We start from the raw sequence: 16,419 nt of genomic DNA, 5'->3' as shown, positions 1-16,419 counted from the left end.
AGTGACGTCACTGTACTGAACACTAGCGGATAAATGGCAACAGTGTTGCAAGTGGCTGACCTGAATACACGCTACTGCAGCTAGGTAGGTAGAGTGTATTTGATAGGGATAAAGTGAGTTTTTATAGGGACAAACAGAGACCAATGCACACACACACACACAACGTACGCGCGCAGACATACGCACACACACACACACAGAGGGAAGAGTCAAAAACAAACCCCAAATATACTATCAATACAGAAGGGAGATAACACAAACCCCAAATAAACTATCAACACAAACGTACGCGAACGCATACAAACCCCAAATATACTATTCACACAACGTCGCTAACGCATACAAACCACAAATATGCTATCCACACTCGGGAGGAAGAAGAAAAAACAACCAAATATACGATCTACACAACGTACGCGAACACACACACACACACACACACACTCACACACAGAGGGAAGAGGAAAAAACAAACCCCAAATCTACTATCAATACAGAAGGGAGATAATACAAACCCCAAATAAACTATCCACACAAACGTACGCGAACGCATACAAACCCAAATATGCTATCCACACTCGGGAGGAAGAAGAAAAAAACAACCAAATCTACGATCTACACAACGTACGCGAACAAACACACACACACACACACATACACACACACACAGAGGGAAGAGTCAAAAACAAACCCCAAATATACTATCAACACAGAAGGGAGATAATACAAACCCCAAATAAACTATCAACACAAACGTACGCGAACGCATGCAAACCCCAAATATACTATTCACACAACGTCGCTAACGCATACAAACCTCAAATATGCTATCCACACTCGGGAGGAAGAAGAAAAAACAACCAAATCTACGATCTACACAACGTACGCGAACACACACACACACACACACACACACACACACACACACTCACACACAGAGGGAAGAGGAAAAAACAAACCCCAAATATACCATCAACACAGAAGGGAGATAATACAAACCCCAAATAAACTATCAACACAAACGTACGCGAACGCATACAAACCCCAAATATACTATTCACACAACGTCGCTAACGCATACAAACCCCAAATATGCTATCCACACTCAGGAGGAAGAAGAAAAAAAAAACAAATATACGATCTACACAACGTACGCGAACACACACACACACACACACACAGAGGGAAGAGGAAAAAACAAACCCCAAATATACTATCAACACAGAAGGGAGATAATACAAACCCCAAATAAACTATCCACACAAACGTACGCGAACGCATACAAACCCCAAATATGCTATCCACACTCGGGAGGAAGAAGAAAAAAACAACCAAATATACGATCTACACAATGTATGCGAACAAACACACACACACACATACACACACACACAGAGGGAAGAGTCAAAAACAAACCCCAAATATACTATCAACACAGAAGGGAGATAATACAAACCCCAAATAAACTATCCACACAAACGTACGCGAACGCATACAAACCCCAAATATACTTTTCACACAACGTCGCTAACGCATACAAACCCCAAATATTCTATCCACACTCGGGAGGAAGAAGAAAAAAAACAACCAAATATACGATCTACACAACGTACGCGAACAAACACACACACACATACACACACACACAGAGGGAAGAGGCAAAAACAAACCCCAAATATACTATCAACACAGAAGGGAGATAATACAAACCCCAAATAAACTATCCACACAAACGTACGCGAACGCATACAAACCCCAAATATACTATCAACACAGAGTGAAGAAGAAAAAGTTTTTTGAAAGCACCTAAGCCCTCACCTGCAATGACCAACTCTGCCAAACACCTACACCCCACCCCCACTCCCAACACTACAAAACCCATTTAACCCGTTATTTTATGGCATCAGTGTGTGATTTAGGAAACATCAAGACACAAAATGATGGATGAATAGACTGACTATTGTTTACCGACTTGCATGCCTAAAGAGCGTGCGTGAAGGAAAACATCCTTCCATTTCAATTCTAACTAAAACATGATCCAGAGGGATAGAGAGAGGTGAAAGAGCACAATTTCATAAAGTGTGAGTAAAAACAAAACACGCCATCCTTATTATACAATGTCAAGACCAAGAGACACTTACGTTTTCTTTCTGGTCTATTCTCTTTTAGAAGGTAGTATGAAATTTCACATCAGGGCCAACGCATCGGCTCACATTGTCAATTTTTCCATTTCCATGTCTTTACTGGCACAAGTTCTTCATCATCTTCAATTTCTTCTTCTTCTGAATCCCTCTTCTCTGTTTCGTCTTGTTTTTGTTTCTTCTCTTTTCTCGTAGGGCACTCTGAATTCCAGTGTCCTTTCTCCTGACAACGATATTAGTTATCTTGACTTTTGTCTCTCTTTCTTAGACGAAACAGGTATTCTGGAGACAAATACCCATTTACCTTTGCAGATATAGCAAACTTCATTAGCACTTACACACTTTCGTATGACTTTCATCAAATCAACGATCAAAAGAGTAAGTTTTGTTGCCACTTTCGCATGTGAATTATGCTTTCGTATGACTTTTAGCAAATATTTGACCAGCAGGTCGATCTGTGCTGACTCTTCCATCTTCTTGATCGTTTGAGAGCGGAATGAATACTCTGACGCTAAGACACTCTCCTTATATACAGGGACCTGCTGCGTATGAAACCTAGTCAAATATAATTTTGCAATAAGATGAAACGATTTCATTGAGGAAGTAAAAAGCAATGATGTACCGTATCGCCTCACACAAAACCTGAAGTGTTAGTTCAAATCCGTGTCAGCGATTTCGAAGACGTCATAACTGAGCTCTAATCAATGCTCTCCAATTATGCCACAAAACCACGAGTCCTGATTCACGCCAAAAGAAATTTCGTTCGGTCCATAAAAAATAGTATCATATCTGAGAAACGCAAAAAGGAACTTCCAGAAAACTGAAAAAGACGGCTTACACCTACAACGTAAATGTATGAGTTCAAGTAGTGCGTAAAACTTAGTCAAATTAAATTTTTATAGTCAAGACGAAACGATCTCTTTTCGAACAAGAAAGCAGACACCAAGCGACAATGGCGATCCGTGTCACACAACACTTTTCAAAATGTATATTATCAGAGGTTTGTTCTAGCGATCTGCACGGTTAAATTAAATGTTGATGTATTTTGCAATAAGACGGACACAATTTACATGGGATCGCCCATGGTACGAATGTTCGTGCATTAGTTTAATTTTTAAAAATATTTTTTTTTATATAAATCGCCTATAGGATAGACCCAGTAAAGCATGGCCATTCTCGTCACTGTCTGAATAGCTACTCAAGTCAATTCGAAGCGAACGCGGTAAGAAAATAAGTATAGCCAATGAAATGGCTTACAACGGGTGATGCATTGTTTTGTTCTAGGACTGTGTGGCATAATAATCCCTATGTTCTTGCGTTGTTACCATTACAGTGCAGACAGACTGAAATGTGAACTTGCAAGCCCTCTTTGTGTGTGTTGTACCATTTCCTCTTACCACATCAAAATACCGAGCGTCACAGTATTGGTTCGCGTTTTCAAACTGACCATTTTTTTTATATCTCACTTAAACATTTCGACATAAACACTCACACTCACATCGGTAGAGTCAGAACAGACGTGTTACAGTATTGAGGGGCATGTTATCTTTTCGTTTTCAAACTAATAAATTTGGGGCTTGTATGAAGTAAAGAACCGAAAGTACAGTGAAACTCAAGGATGATGACCCAATCTGTCTGTCTATTGATGCGTGTATTTACTTAAGAAGAAATATGACCTCTAAAACACAAAGAGATACGGCAAGCATGATTAGATCAAACACAACGATGTTTTCCTTCACGCCCGTGTAATTTAGAGTTTCAATCGTCTTTGAAGACAAACTTGGTCTCCTTTTGTAGGGCTTGAAATAATAAAAGAAACTGAAAAATCTTAAGCACTTTGCTATAGATAATTTCATCAACAGACTAAACAACATAAATACCGTTACAACAATAGAAAGCCTTAAATCTTCTATCAAAAAGAAATGCATGAAAAAAATTAAAGATTAACGATAACTAACCAATGAAACCGAATTTAACAAAGGCAATGACATGTGAAGAAATGCCTCTCACTTTGGAAAGGTAGGCGAATGTACTCTGTCATGCACCATCAACTTGAAAAAAATTATAAACAGAGAGAAACCTGAATTCAAAATTCAGTTGTTTCTTTTTCTTCAAAATTGTTTAGTTTCTTTTTTCTTTTTTTTTGGAACAAATCTAAGCACTGATATAGAGTGGAAAAGGGAAAATGCACATACAAGCTTTGATATTTCTGAAAAAATGAGGGGATATTCCTAACGTTCATAACCACCTATATATGCTTGGACTTGTCTGTGACTTATCCACAAAACAAGATGTACATATTTCTGGTCAAGCTGCAAGTGTGTGCGTGTTTTTGAAAATGGTAAAAATGGGATATACAATTTTCTCGTGACACTTATAAAGTGAAGAGTCTGTGCAAGTGTCAAAAGCCAAAGTCATATAAGTTTTGTATTTTGTACGGCTTGTAAAGATTTCCACTTTAGAAAATGTGAAGTATCACAAGTTATTATCACAAACAGAAGTGGAACATAGGGGCTTGCAAGAAAGAAAATAACCCAGACAGTTGGTGTCATCAAGAGTGCAAGAGACGGTACCCGAACTTGCTAGCTTGCTTACTTGAATTAAAGTGATTTTCGCTCTAATGGAGCATGTATCACTGGTTTAATAACGCACCGCGTGATTTTTAATTACTCCTGGGGAAGGAAAGAGAGCCTCATCCCCCCAGGCTTTTATGTACTCACAGACTACTTTTAAATTTAGCCACTCAGGTGTAGGACTAACTAGTCCTTAACAACCTGACTGAAAGGCTTTAAACATGAGTGGGAATTGTCTCACCACACACTCATTTTTCTGTCCGAGCGTGGTAAAGGAGCTTCAAGTTCCCCAAAAAAATTTTAGGGCTACCCCATACTCTCGAAAAGAAATAACATTCCATTGCCTATGATATGTTAGTCAGTTAGAAGAAAAAATACAGAAGTGAGTCTATCAGCACATGATTTCTTTATCTTGGTTAGAAAGTGTGACTTTAAGTTGTTCGTTTCCGTCGCTTATCAAAATTTTAAAAATAGTAATGTTCTGTAAAAAGTGAGTGAGTGTTTCTTTTAGGTCTGTGCGTTTTTTTTGTTTTTTTTTTTTTTGTTTTTTTTGTTGATGATAATATGGATAATGTAAGTTCGGGTACAACGAAATTTAAAGAATTAAGCCCATAACTCGGTGTGGAGGGAAGAAATATACGCAACAGCAGCGGGAGCAAGAAATGCAGACCTAGCCAGTGAGCACTGAGGCATTCTGCGTTTGACAATGCCTTTGATGTCGTACACGTCGTCCTTTTTGGTGACACGACTTGATTTGAAATAAGTACGGGCTAGCGTTTTGGTGAGTACTTAACATCCATGGCTGTCTTGCTGAGCACCTTTTTCCTCCTTTACCACGCTCGGACAGAAAAATGAGTGTGTGGTGAGACAATTCCCACTCATGTTTAAAGTCTTTCAGTCAGGTTGTTAAGGACTAGTTAGTCCTACACCTGAGTGGCTAAATTTAAAAATAGTCTGTGAGTACATAAAAGCCTGGGGGATGAGGCTCTCTTTCCTTCCCCAGGAGTAATTAAAAATCACGCGGTGCGTTATTAAACCAGTGATACATGCTCCATTAGAGCGAAAATCACTTTAATTCAAGTAAGCAGGCAAGCAAGTTCGGGTACCGTCTCTTGCACTCTTGATGACACCAACTGTCTGGGTTATTTTCTTTCTTGCAAGCCCCTATGTTCCACTTCTGTTTGTGATAATAACTTGTGATACTTCACATTTTCTAAAGTGGAAATCTTTACAAGCCGTACAAAATACAAAACTTATATGACTTTGGCTTTTGACACTTGCACAGACTCTTCACTTTATAAGTGTCACGAGAAAATTGTACATCCCATTTTTACCATTTTCAAAAACACGCACACACTTGCAGCTTGACCAGAAATATGTACATCTTGTTTTGTGGATAAGTCACAGACAAGTCCAAGCATATATAGGTGGTTATGAACGTTAGGAATATCCACTCATTTTTTCAGAAATATCAAAGCTTGTATGTGCATTTTCCCTTTTCCACTCTATATCAGTGCTTAGATTTGTTCCAAAAAAAAGAAAAAAGAAACGAAACAATTTTGAAGAAAAAGAAACAACTGAATTTTGAATTCAGGTTTCTCTCTGTTTATAATTTTTTTCAAGTTGATGGTGCATGACAGAGTACATTCGCCTACCTTTCCAAAGTGAGAGGCATTTCTTCACATGTCATTGCCTTTGTTAAATTCGGTTTCATTGGTTAGTTATCGTTAATCTTTAATTTTTTTCATGCATTTCTTTTTGATAGAAGATTTAAGGCTTTCTATTGTTGTAACGGTATTTATGTTGTTTAGTCTGTTGATGAAATTATCTATAGCAAAGTGCTTAAGATTTTTCAGTTTCTTTTATTATTTCAAGCCCTACAAAAGGAGACCAAGTTTGTCTTCAAAGACGATTGAAACTCTAAATTACACGGGCGTGAAGGAAAACATCGTTGTGTTTGATCTAATCATGCTTGCCGTATCTCTTTGTGTTTTAGAGGTCATATTTCTTCTTAAGTAAATACACGCATCAATAGACAGACAGATTGGGTCATCATCCTTGAGTTTCACTGTACTTTCGGTTCTTTACTTCATACAAGCCCCAAATGGTCAGTTTGAAAACGCGAACCAATACTGTGACGCTCGGTATTTTGATGTGGTAAGAGGAAATGGTACAACACACACAAAGAGGGCTTGCAAGTTCACATTTCAGTCTGTCTGCACTGTAATGGTAACAACGCAAGAACATAGGGATTATTATGCCACACAGTCCTAGAACAAAACAATGCATCACCCGTTGTAAGCCATTTCATTGGCTATACTTATTTTCTTACCGCGTTCGCTTCGAATTGACTTGAGTAGCTATTCAGACAGTGACGAGAATGGCCATGCTTTACTGGGTCTATCCTATAGGCGATTTATATAAAAAAAAATATTTTTAAAAATTAAACTAATGCACGAACATTCGTACCATGGGCGATCCCATGTAAATTGTGTCCGTCTTATTGCAAAATACATCAACATTTAATTTAACCGTGCAGATCGCTAGAACAAACCTCTGATAATATACATTTTGAAAAGTGTTGTGTGACACGGATCGCCATTGTCGCTTGGTGTCTGCTTTCTTGTTCGAAAAGAGATCGTTTCGTCTTGACTATAAAAATTTAATTTGACTAAGTTTTACGCACTACTTGAACTCATACATTTACGTTGCAGTGTAAGCCGTCTTTTTCAGTTTTCTGGAAGTTCCTTTTTGCGTTTCTCAGATATGATACTATTTTTTATGGACCGAACGAAATTTCTTTTGGCGTGAATCAGGACTCGTGGTTTTGTGGCATAATTGGAGAGCATTGATTAGAGCTCAGTTATGACGTCTTCGAAATCGCTGACACGGATTTGAACTAACACTTCAGGTTTTGTGTGAGGCGATACGGTACATCATTGCTTTTTACTTCCTCAATGAAATCGTTTCATCTTATTGCAAAATTACATTTGACTAGGTTTCATACGCAGCAGGTCCCTGTATATAAGGAGAGTGTCTTAGCGTCAGAGTATTCATTCCGCTCTCAAACGATCAAGAAGATGGAAGAGTCAGCACAGATCGACCTGCTGGTCAAATATTTGCTAAAAGTCATACGAAAGCATAATTCACATGCGAAAGTGGCAACAAAACTTACTCTTTTGATCGTTGATTTGATGAGAGTCATACGAAAGTGTGTAAGTGCTAATGAAGTTTGCTATATCTGCAAAGGTAAATGGGTATTTGTCTCCAGAATACCTGTTTCGTCTAAGAAAGAGAGACAAAAGTCAAGATAACTAATATCGTTGTCAGGAGAAAGGACACTGGAATTCAGAGTGCCCTACGAGAAAAGAGAAGAAACAAAAACAAGACGAAACAGAGAAGAGGGATTCAGAAGAAGAAGAAATTGAAGATGATGAAGAACTTGTGCCAGTAAAGACATGGAAATGGAAAAATTGACAATGTGAGCCGATGCGTTGGCCCTGATGTGAAATTTCATACTACCTTCTAAAAGAGAATAGACCAGAAAGAAAACGTAAGTGTCTCTTGGTCTTGACATTGTATAATAAGGATGGCGTGTTTTGTTTTTACTCACACTTTATGAAATTGTGCTCTTTCACCTCTCTCTATCCCTCTGGATCATGTTTTAGTTAGAATTGAAATGGAAGGATGTTTTCCTTCACGCACGCTCTTTAGGCATGCAAATCGGTAAACAATAGTCAGTCTATTCATCCATCATTTTGTGTCTTGATGTTTCCTAAATCACACACTGATGCCATAAAATAACGGGTTAAATGGGTTTTGTAGTGTTGGGAGTGGGGGTGGGGTGTAGGTGTTTGGCAGAGTTGGTCATTGCAGGTGAGGGCTTAGGTGCTTTCAAAAAACTTTTTCTTCTTCACTCTGTGTTGATAGTATATTTGGGGTTTATATGCGTTCGCGTACGTTTGTGTGGATAGTTTATTTGGGGTTTGTATTATCTCCCTTCTGTGTTGATAGTATATTTGTGGTTTGTATGCGTTCGCGTACGTTTGTGTTGACAGTTTATTTGGGGTTTGTGTTATCTCCCTTCTGTATTGATAGTATATTTGGGGTTTGTTTTTTCCTCTTCCCTCTGTGTGTGTGTGTGTGTGTGTGTGTGCGTATGTCTGCGCGCGTACGTTGTGTGTGTGTGTGTGTGTGTGTGTGTGTATTGGTCTCTGTTTGTCCCTATAAAAACTCACTTTATCCCTATCAGATACACTCTACCTACCTACCTGCAGTAGCGTGTATTCAGGTCAGCCACTTGCAACACTGTTGACATTTATCCCCTAGTGTTCAGTACAGTGACGTCACTGACGCTGGAAATTTTGAGACTATAAATATCGACTTGGGGATTTCCACATTTTGTAGCTATACATATATCCTAGAATTCATAAACAGGAACGTCACTCAAGCTGAGGCTATACAAAGATAGTGGGATTTTCCAAAGGAAAAACCCACAAGTTGGAGCTATAAATAGATAGTGGGATTTCATAGGAATTTCAGCTGATTATAGATACATAGGTATTTATTCACGATCGTCACAGAAGTTGATATTGTAAGTAGTTACTAATTTTATCCATTTTAGTCTAAACCATTGTAACTTAATTTTCGGGGATATGTTTATTTTCCTTTAAATTCTGGGACAATTTCGTCATTTTAGCGTTACTTTTAGTCACATCCATTTTGTCGTTGAGCATTTCCTTGATTATAGCTATTTATAGCATCATTACAATTATGCAAATTTTTGAACACCCCAGCAAGATTTCAGGTCTTGGTAATGCTTTATATATAAATCTCACGCTTGTACTAGTGTATCTATGTTTCTGTCTCTGTTGTGTTTGACCCTCTACCATCATTGTCCCTAGACAATCCCACCATGTTCAATTCCCCTTGACGCTATACAGACCCACCATGTTCAATTTCCATATGTTCAATTCCCCTTGTCCCTAGACAGACCCAAACTCTATTCCCATGTTAATTTCCCCTTGTCGCTAGACAGACCCACACTATAGTTCCATGTTAAATTCCCCTTGTCGCTAGAGTGACCCACGATTTTTCTCCATGTTAATTTCCCTTGTCGCCAGATTGTCCCACGATTTTTCTCCATGTTAATTTTCCATTGTCGCTAGAGTTGCCCAAGGGGTCTTGTAATGCTAATTCCCATTGTCGCTAGGGTGCCCCCATTTACTACTCATATTTCCACTGGACATCGACAGCTACAATCGCCAAGGAAAGGATATAATTTGCTACTGTATAGATCCCCATTTTATTAACACAGCGATATTTTGGGACAATCGCTTGTTACTGCAACTTATCATACAGAGGAGGGGCCAAGGGCCGACCATGACCGCGCGGGGCCAGAGTGAAAAGCTGAGATCCAAGTTATCAGACAACCGTTGCCCGCTAGTGGAGCTAAGAAAATGTCTGCATCTGCCTGCATCTGTGCTGCCACCTGTTCCCTGCGTTACGAAGTTGACTAAGGTGACTTCGCAACTTTGCTTGCATTACATGCGGCTTGTATCAGCGTTTCCAATTTACCAGAGAATATATACGACCTTAAGCCTGAAGCGCGGGGCCCCCTCAAGAGCGGGGCCTGGGGCGGTCGACCAACTTGCCACCCTCAAACGCCGTTCATGTTATTATATTTCCATTGTAAAGATTGTTCGTACACTGTGTACGTTTTTTGTCCTTTTGGAATTCAGCTTTATTTCATAATATGAAATAGCGAGAAGTTACTTGAAGAATGCTATTTGATCTATTCAAACAAGCCTCGAATAATACTGATTCAAAGTACTGAGATTATCTTTTTGGCGTAAATAATTACCTCTCTCTCTCTCTCTCTCTCTCTCTCTCTCTTAAATATGCCGCTAATTCCGAAGTATTTTTTATATATTCCTTATCTTTCTATATACATGTACAAATCTGTTTTTGATCTTCCGAAAAGGTATGTATGTGAATTTCTCTAACTTACATATCTATCTACGTGTATTATTTAATTATATATTATTAGATAACATTAATTATCGGCATATGGTTGTAAAGAGCCAACTGAGATAAAAAGAAAACAAACCTTAGAATAAATATAATGCGATTTTCTTTTTATTTACCAGATTTTGTCTCAGTGTTTTAATATATTGTCTTCATACAGTTACAATATGCAGAATGTTGAAAACGAAGTATGCTCTGAACTTATATCGAGTTATTTTCCTTTAGTTCTATATGGTGAATGTTGACAAGGACAAGTATTTCTCTCTCTCCGATCATTTGCACCTGTATAGTATTTACCTCCTTCAAATAATATTACTTTCCGGAACTGACGGATCTTTCCTCTCATTGATTGCACACTTCGTAATATACTGAGACCATAACCATATCGATGACTTAGTCAATGCGGACTGTATTTCCTAGCCTGATGGGAACATGGCGAAATCTCCCTTCAATGGACTCTGTTCGGCCGGTGTGGTTAAGATTTATGGGTGATGAAATTGTGACTGTGTTTCCAATCATAGTATCCTGCAATATTAATACACAAAATGTCAAGATGCTGCAAGTCTTAAGTAATGCAATATATATATATATATATATATATATATATATATATATATATATATATATATATATATATATATATATATATATATATATATATATATATATATATATATATATATATATATAGATAGATAGATAGATAGATAGATAGATAGGGATATATATATGTAGAGAGAGAGAGAGAGAAAGAGAGATAGATAGATAGATAGATAGATAGATAGATAGATAGATGGATGGATGGATGGATGGATGGATGGATGAATATATAGCTAGATAGATAGATAGATAAAAGTATTATCCTTAAATATAGGTTCAACCCTTCTATGTCTAGTTACCAAGATATGGATCACGCTTCTGAAGCAATGTCCATATGTATAAGATCTATGATACTATTTTAGTCATATTTAGAGAATATATTGGAAGATAGTGTGAGACGAGTTAGATATATGTCTTACAATGCAAGACGAAGATAAAAAGTTTCCAGAAAAATAATTTTGAAATAGCTGATATATAAGTACTCTAAAAGTCCTGCAGCTACTACTATTATACAAAGAACTAACTGAAACAGTACCCAAATAAGACAAAATTGTAACTGGGTGCATATGCCAACTTCTCCATTAATGTCTTGGAATGAATTGATCCTCGCAGGAGGAGCTGGGGTATCTAGGTTCCCTTCGCGTTGCTCCTGTATGGTAGATAAAATAAAAAGTATTAGTCAATTTCACTTCCTGAAAAAATCACACAGCAAGACATATTTTAAATATACGTGAGGAATAATACTCATGTCATCGGTTGTACTCTAACCTCAGAAGAATAGAAGTTCACAAGTATACACACACAGAGACACAGACAAATACACGTATATATATATATATATATATATATATATATATATATATATATATATATATATATATATATATATATATATATATATATATATATATATATATATGACTTTCCAAAACACATATAATATAACAGTTATTAACCTCTATACGATTGACATTCCTCCTTGGATGAGCTGGAGGGTTTTCGTTCATCACCCCATCTTCAAGACTCTTCGCCTGAAACAGTGATAAACTGTTTTGTTATACACTTGCTTAAATTCCGAAAAAGTATAATATATTTACAAACTTGAAGACCTTTTTTTTTATTTGTATCATATATTGGGAGCTACATGCAATTTGCTTCTCATAGTATTTGATTAGGCGTTTTAGATTTCGACATCTGTGATAGGTTACCGCACTTCTATACCCAATGACTTTACTATTTTTATCTCGATCATTACAGACGAGTGTGTGCGATATGGGGCAGTAAAATAGAATTATAACGCTAGCGTGAAGGATTTCGCGTATCCATCTCAGCTGGTGTTATATAATATAGGTGTTACTAACAATTAGGAAATAAAATTACTAATAATTTCGAAATGCAATCACTACCCCCTTTGGATCATAAATATACTATCGTTTTGATTTGACCCTTTGGTTGCGTGTTTAAGCGAAGCCAAAATCTGCTGCAGTCAGTCCAAAGTATTTTTATTAAATGTGATTTTACTAAATATCTGGGCCGAGTTGTCTAAAGCGCTCATCATTACGGATCACTACCATCTCACCTCTGCGTGAGTTCGAGTCTCAGCCTCGGCTAATGCTGGTACGTGAGAAAGGAAAGCCTATTAGTAACTTCTCGTGGGTCCGTGGTTCTTCCTGGGTTTTTCAAGGGTTCTTCCTCCACTAATTATACTGGCCGCCATGTATAACCTATCTTGTGTTGAAAAATGACGTTAAACCCTACAACAAGAACAGCAACAACAACTAAATATCTAAAGATATGCTTTTTGTGCGACCACAAATACTTCTGCAAGAATATAGTTATTGATCGTCATTATGCTGTATAAAATATTGTTCTAACATTAATTTCTGTTGTGTAGCTATAATTTATTTTTTCTGCGTAACCCTGTTCTTCGTTCACTATTGGCAAAACGGTCACAGATTGATGTGCATATTAGTTTGAAGCATTAGGAATATATACAAGTAAGGAATCACAATACTCGATAGGCTGGAGAGTGTGTAACGTCACAGAAAAGATTAAATTACAATTTTATTTAATCCATCATACAGATTTGTCAAGGAGGTGTACAAGAGTATGATTTTTCAAATGCATATCTGGAGCATTTCGATTAATTAATCGACTTAGGAATTATTTTGGAACAGCAACAATTTAATTTTGGTCAATCTGACAAAACATGTATGAAGTTTCGTTATATAATATTGAGCAAGACAAAATGTAGTCCCTGACTTTGTCTAGACCACCCAGTGCCGATAATTTAACAAATAGTAAATGCTTCAATATAATATTGAAACAATGCGTAAATATAGTAGCAGTAACAAAGATAATCAAAGAAACGTTAATTAGAGAAATGTTTTCGGTATAATATATTAAAATTACTAACGGCACAAACGTCTATGGGTTAAAATGAATTCATTTGAAATGATAAAGAAAATGGAGAAATGATTCAGAGACCTATGGAACGGTCGTATTTCTGTGACTTTTAATGCAGATTTAAAGAATCCATACAGCCAGTACTCTTCGAAAGCATGAGTTATAAACAATTTCAGATTAAGAATGAGGACTACAATACGGTTGAAATTATTGTATGTGAACTCACGGTGGTTGGATGGTCATTTTGTCGTTAGTGTGATTCATAAGCGATAATGTTTCCCCAAGAAGATCGTTTGAATTCAAACTTCGGAGAAAGCCGTTGATAAAATGTCTTGCTTAAGAGACGCTAACATACTTGTAACATTACCATGTATGGTACATCATCTATAATTAAATGATTTCGTAATCCACTACATGATACTGTCGTAAAACCCTGGGTTAAGAAACATATAAATTGAGAGATAGATCACAATACTTCATATTATAAAATACAATCTGCAGATTCAGAAGGGTCTCCTGACAGATTTGTAAACGTTCAACGTCATACTTCCCCAGCCACACTATTTTGCGGATCGAGTTATATAGCTGCACCAAAATATGTTCCATCACGGTCGGTAATAAACGTGAAACATGATTACATTCGATGTTTAAATGGGCGCTTGCATCCGTCGCGCGAAAATACAAATTAACCGCGACAATACCAGCAATATTTGAATGAACTCAATTTTGGTGAAATATAATGTTGCGCAGGTTGCTAAGGGCATACTCACAAAGTTTCAAGAACTCAACCCTGGTATTACCGTTAAGGTGCACGCTTGGATCAATGGTCTTTTATGCTTTTGCACTATACCCTCAGTTATATAGCTTACCAAGGTACTTAAGATCCATTTGTGGGTAAAGTCCATTCACTGGAGCCAAATCACGTTGATGTAACAAACAGGGATGAATAATGACCACCATATGATACATTTCCATCAGTAAGTAATAGAGTGAAACAGCCAATGAAACGTGAAGTAGCTAAACCAGCACTGTGGAAGATTTACCTACCCACATCAAGGAAAATATCCTGTAGATGGTTTAATGTGAGGACGCCCAACGTAATTCACCACGCTGATCTTTTGTATTTTCCACATGATCACGTACTCGGACACGCGTAAAATACGCACTAACCATCGTAGATGTCGCCAGCAGGTGAAGGGAAGCCTATTCATTAATTTTTGCAGACGCGTTCAAAAACAATTCTGTGCTACCGCCAAGTAGACAATCTGAGCGCAAAGAATTAGCGAGTACAGAATTACCACCATGATTTACTTTGGGATCTGCGCGTACCCTTATGTGTAGATTTTACCAACATTTCTGAAAATATCAGTCCGAATTTGTGAGTGACATTTCACAGAGATTTTGCAAAAAATTCTGAAAATATAGTGATATTTTGTGATTGTAATATCACTGACATTTCAATATAAATATATCAATAAGAAGTGATAAAATTTATTGTATGTTTTTCGTACAATTTGAATGATTTTCAGTAACATTTATATTTCCTATTTCTGATACCTGTAATAATATTGGTCATTTTGGGAACATAAACGTCTTTCCACATATTTCTTTGTTATGTCTCTTATTAAAAATTTCTTATTTTTCTTGTATTTATGCTTAACTTCAATTGGATTTAACTGCCCTCCAAGCATGGAATGTCTCTTTGATCGAATAAGATTTAACACGTGTGCGAATTGATGTCCTTGTCGAAGACAATCTGCATCCATGTTAGGCTTGGGATCTTTGCGACCATGAACATGGTAACTCCTTTTGCCTTCTCAATATTTTGCTGGCGATTCCGCTCTGCGAATCAACAACGATCAAAGTATATTTTAGATATCAGTCCTACGTATTCCACCATGGGTTCGCCCGCGCATTCCTCCCCAAATTCGATCCCCGGTCGAGTCATGCCAAACACTTACAAGAATGGTACTAAAAGCTGCCTCGCTTGATGCTCAGCATTAGGGGCTAGTGTCAGGACTGGTTGGCCTGGTGTCACTATAATGTGACTGCGTGGGACATCCTGCTACATGGCTGCGGCATGATGCCCAAGTGCTAGACATCACTATAAACTGCCACGATGCAGACATCGTAGCTATATGCATGAAAATTGTCAAAGCTACGTTAAAAATCCTAATCACAATCACACATACACTACAACCAGCGTTCATTACTACACTTAAACTTAACCAATATCACATTTAACAAAAGGCGAATGCACAGATTGTTAGCATACCAAAAACCCCCTGCAACATACCATTATAGATTATAGCCTACAACAATGGAACAGGAATTAGATGAGAAAAAATATTATTATTATAAAGATAGTGGGGGCTATCATCAAGTCATTCCTTGCCGCCATTTTGCTTCTAATTTAGGAAACGTTTGTCGCACACTGCAAAACATTTTCTATAACTGTGGCGCTCTACAGTTTTGTACTTTCAATAGAGCTAGAATTTTAAAGAAGTTGAATATCACAAGGTTTCTTTACTTGCTATATTGGCTGTTTAAAAAAAAAAACGTTGTATATTTTAGATATTGTTCCAAACACCTTTAATTCCCTTTATTTTGATACAAGGTTGATGGGTGCAATATGGTTTAAAGAGCATAGAGCTTGCCCTTACTTCAGATGT

The sequence above is a fragment of the Sinohyriopsis cumingii genome, chromosome 15, assembly GCF_028554795.1.
Source record: "Sinohyriopsis cumingii isolate HCF-2022 chromosome 15, ASM2855479v2, whole genome shotgun sequence".
NCBI lineage: Eukaryota > Metazoa > Mollusca > Bivalvia > Unionida > Unionidae > Sinohyriopsis > Sinohyriopsis cumingii.
Note: the sequence above shows the minus strand (reverse complement) of the source record.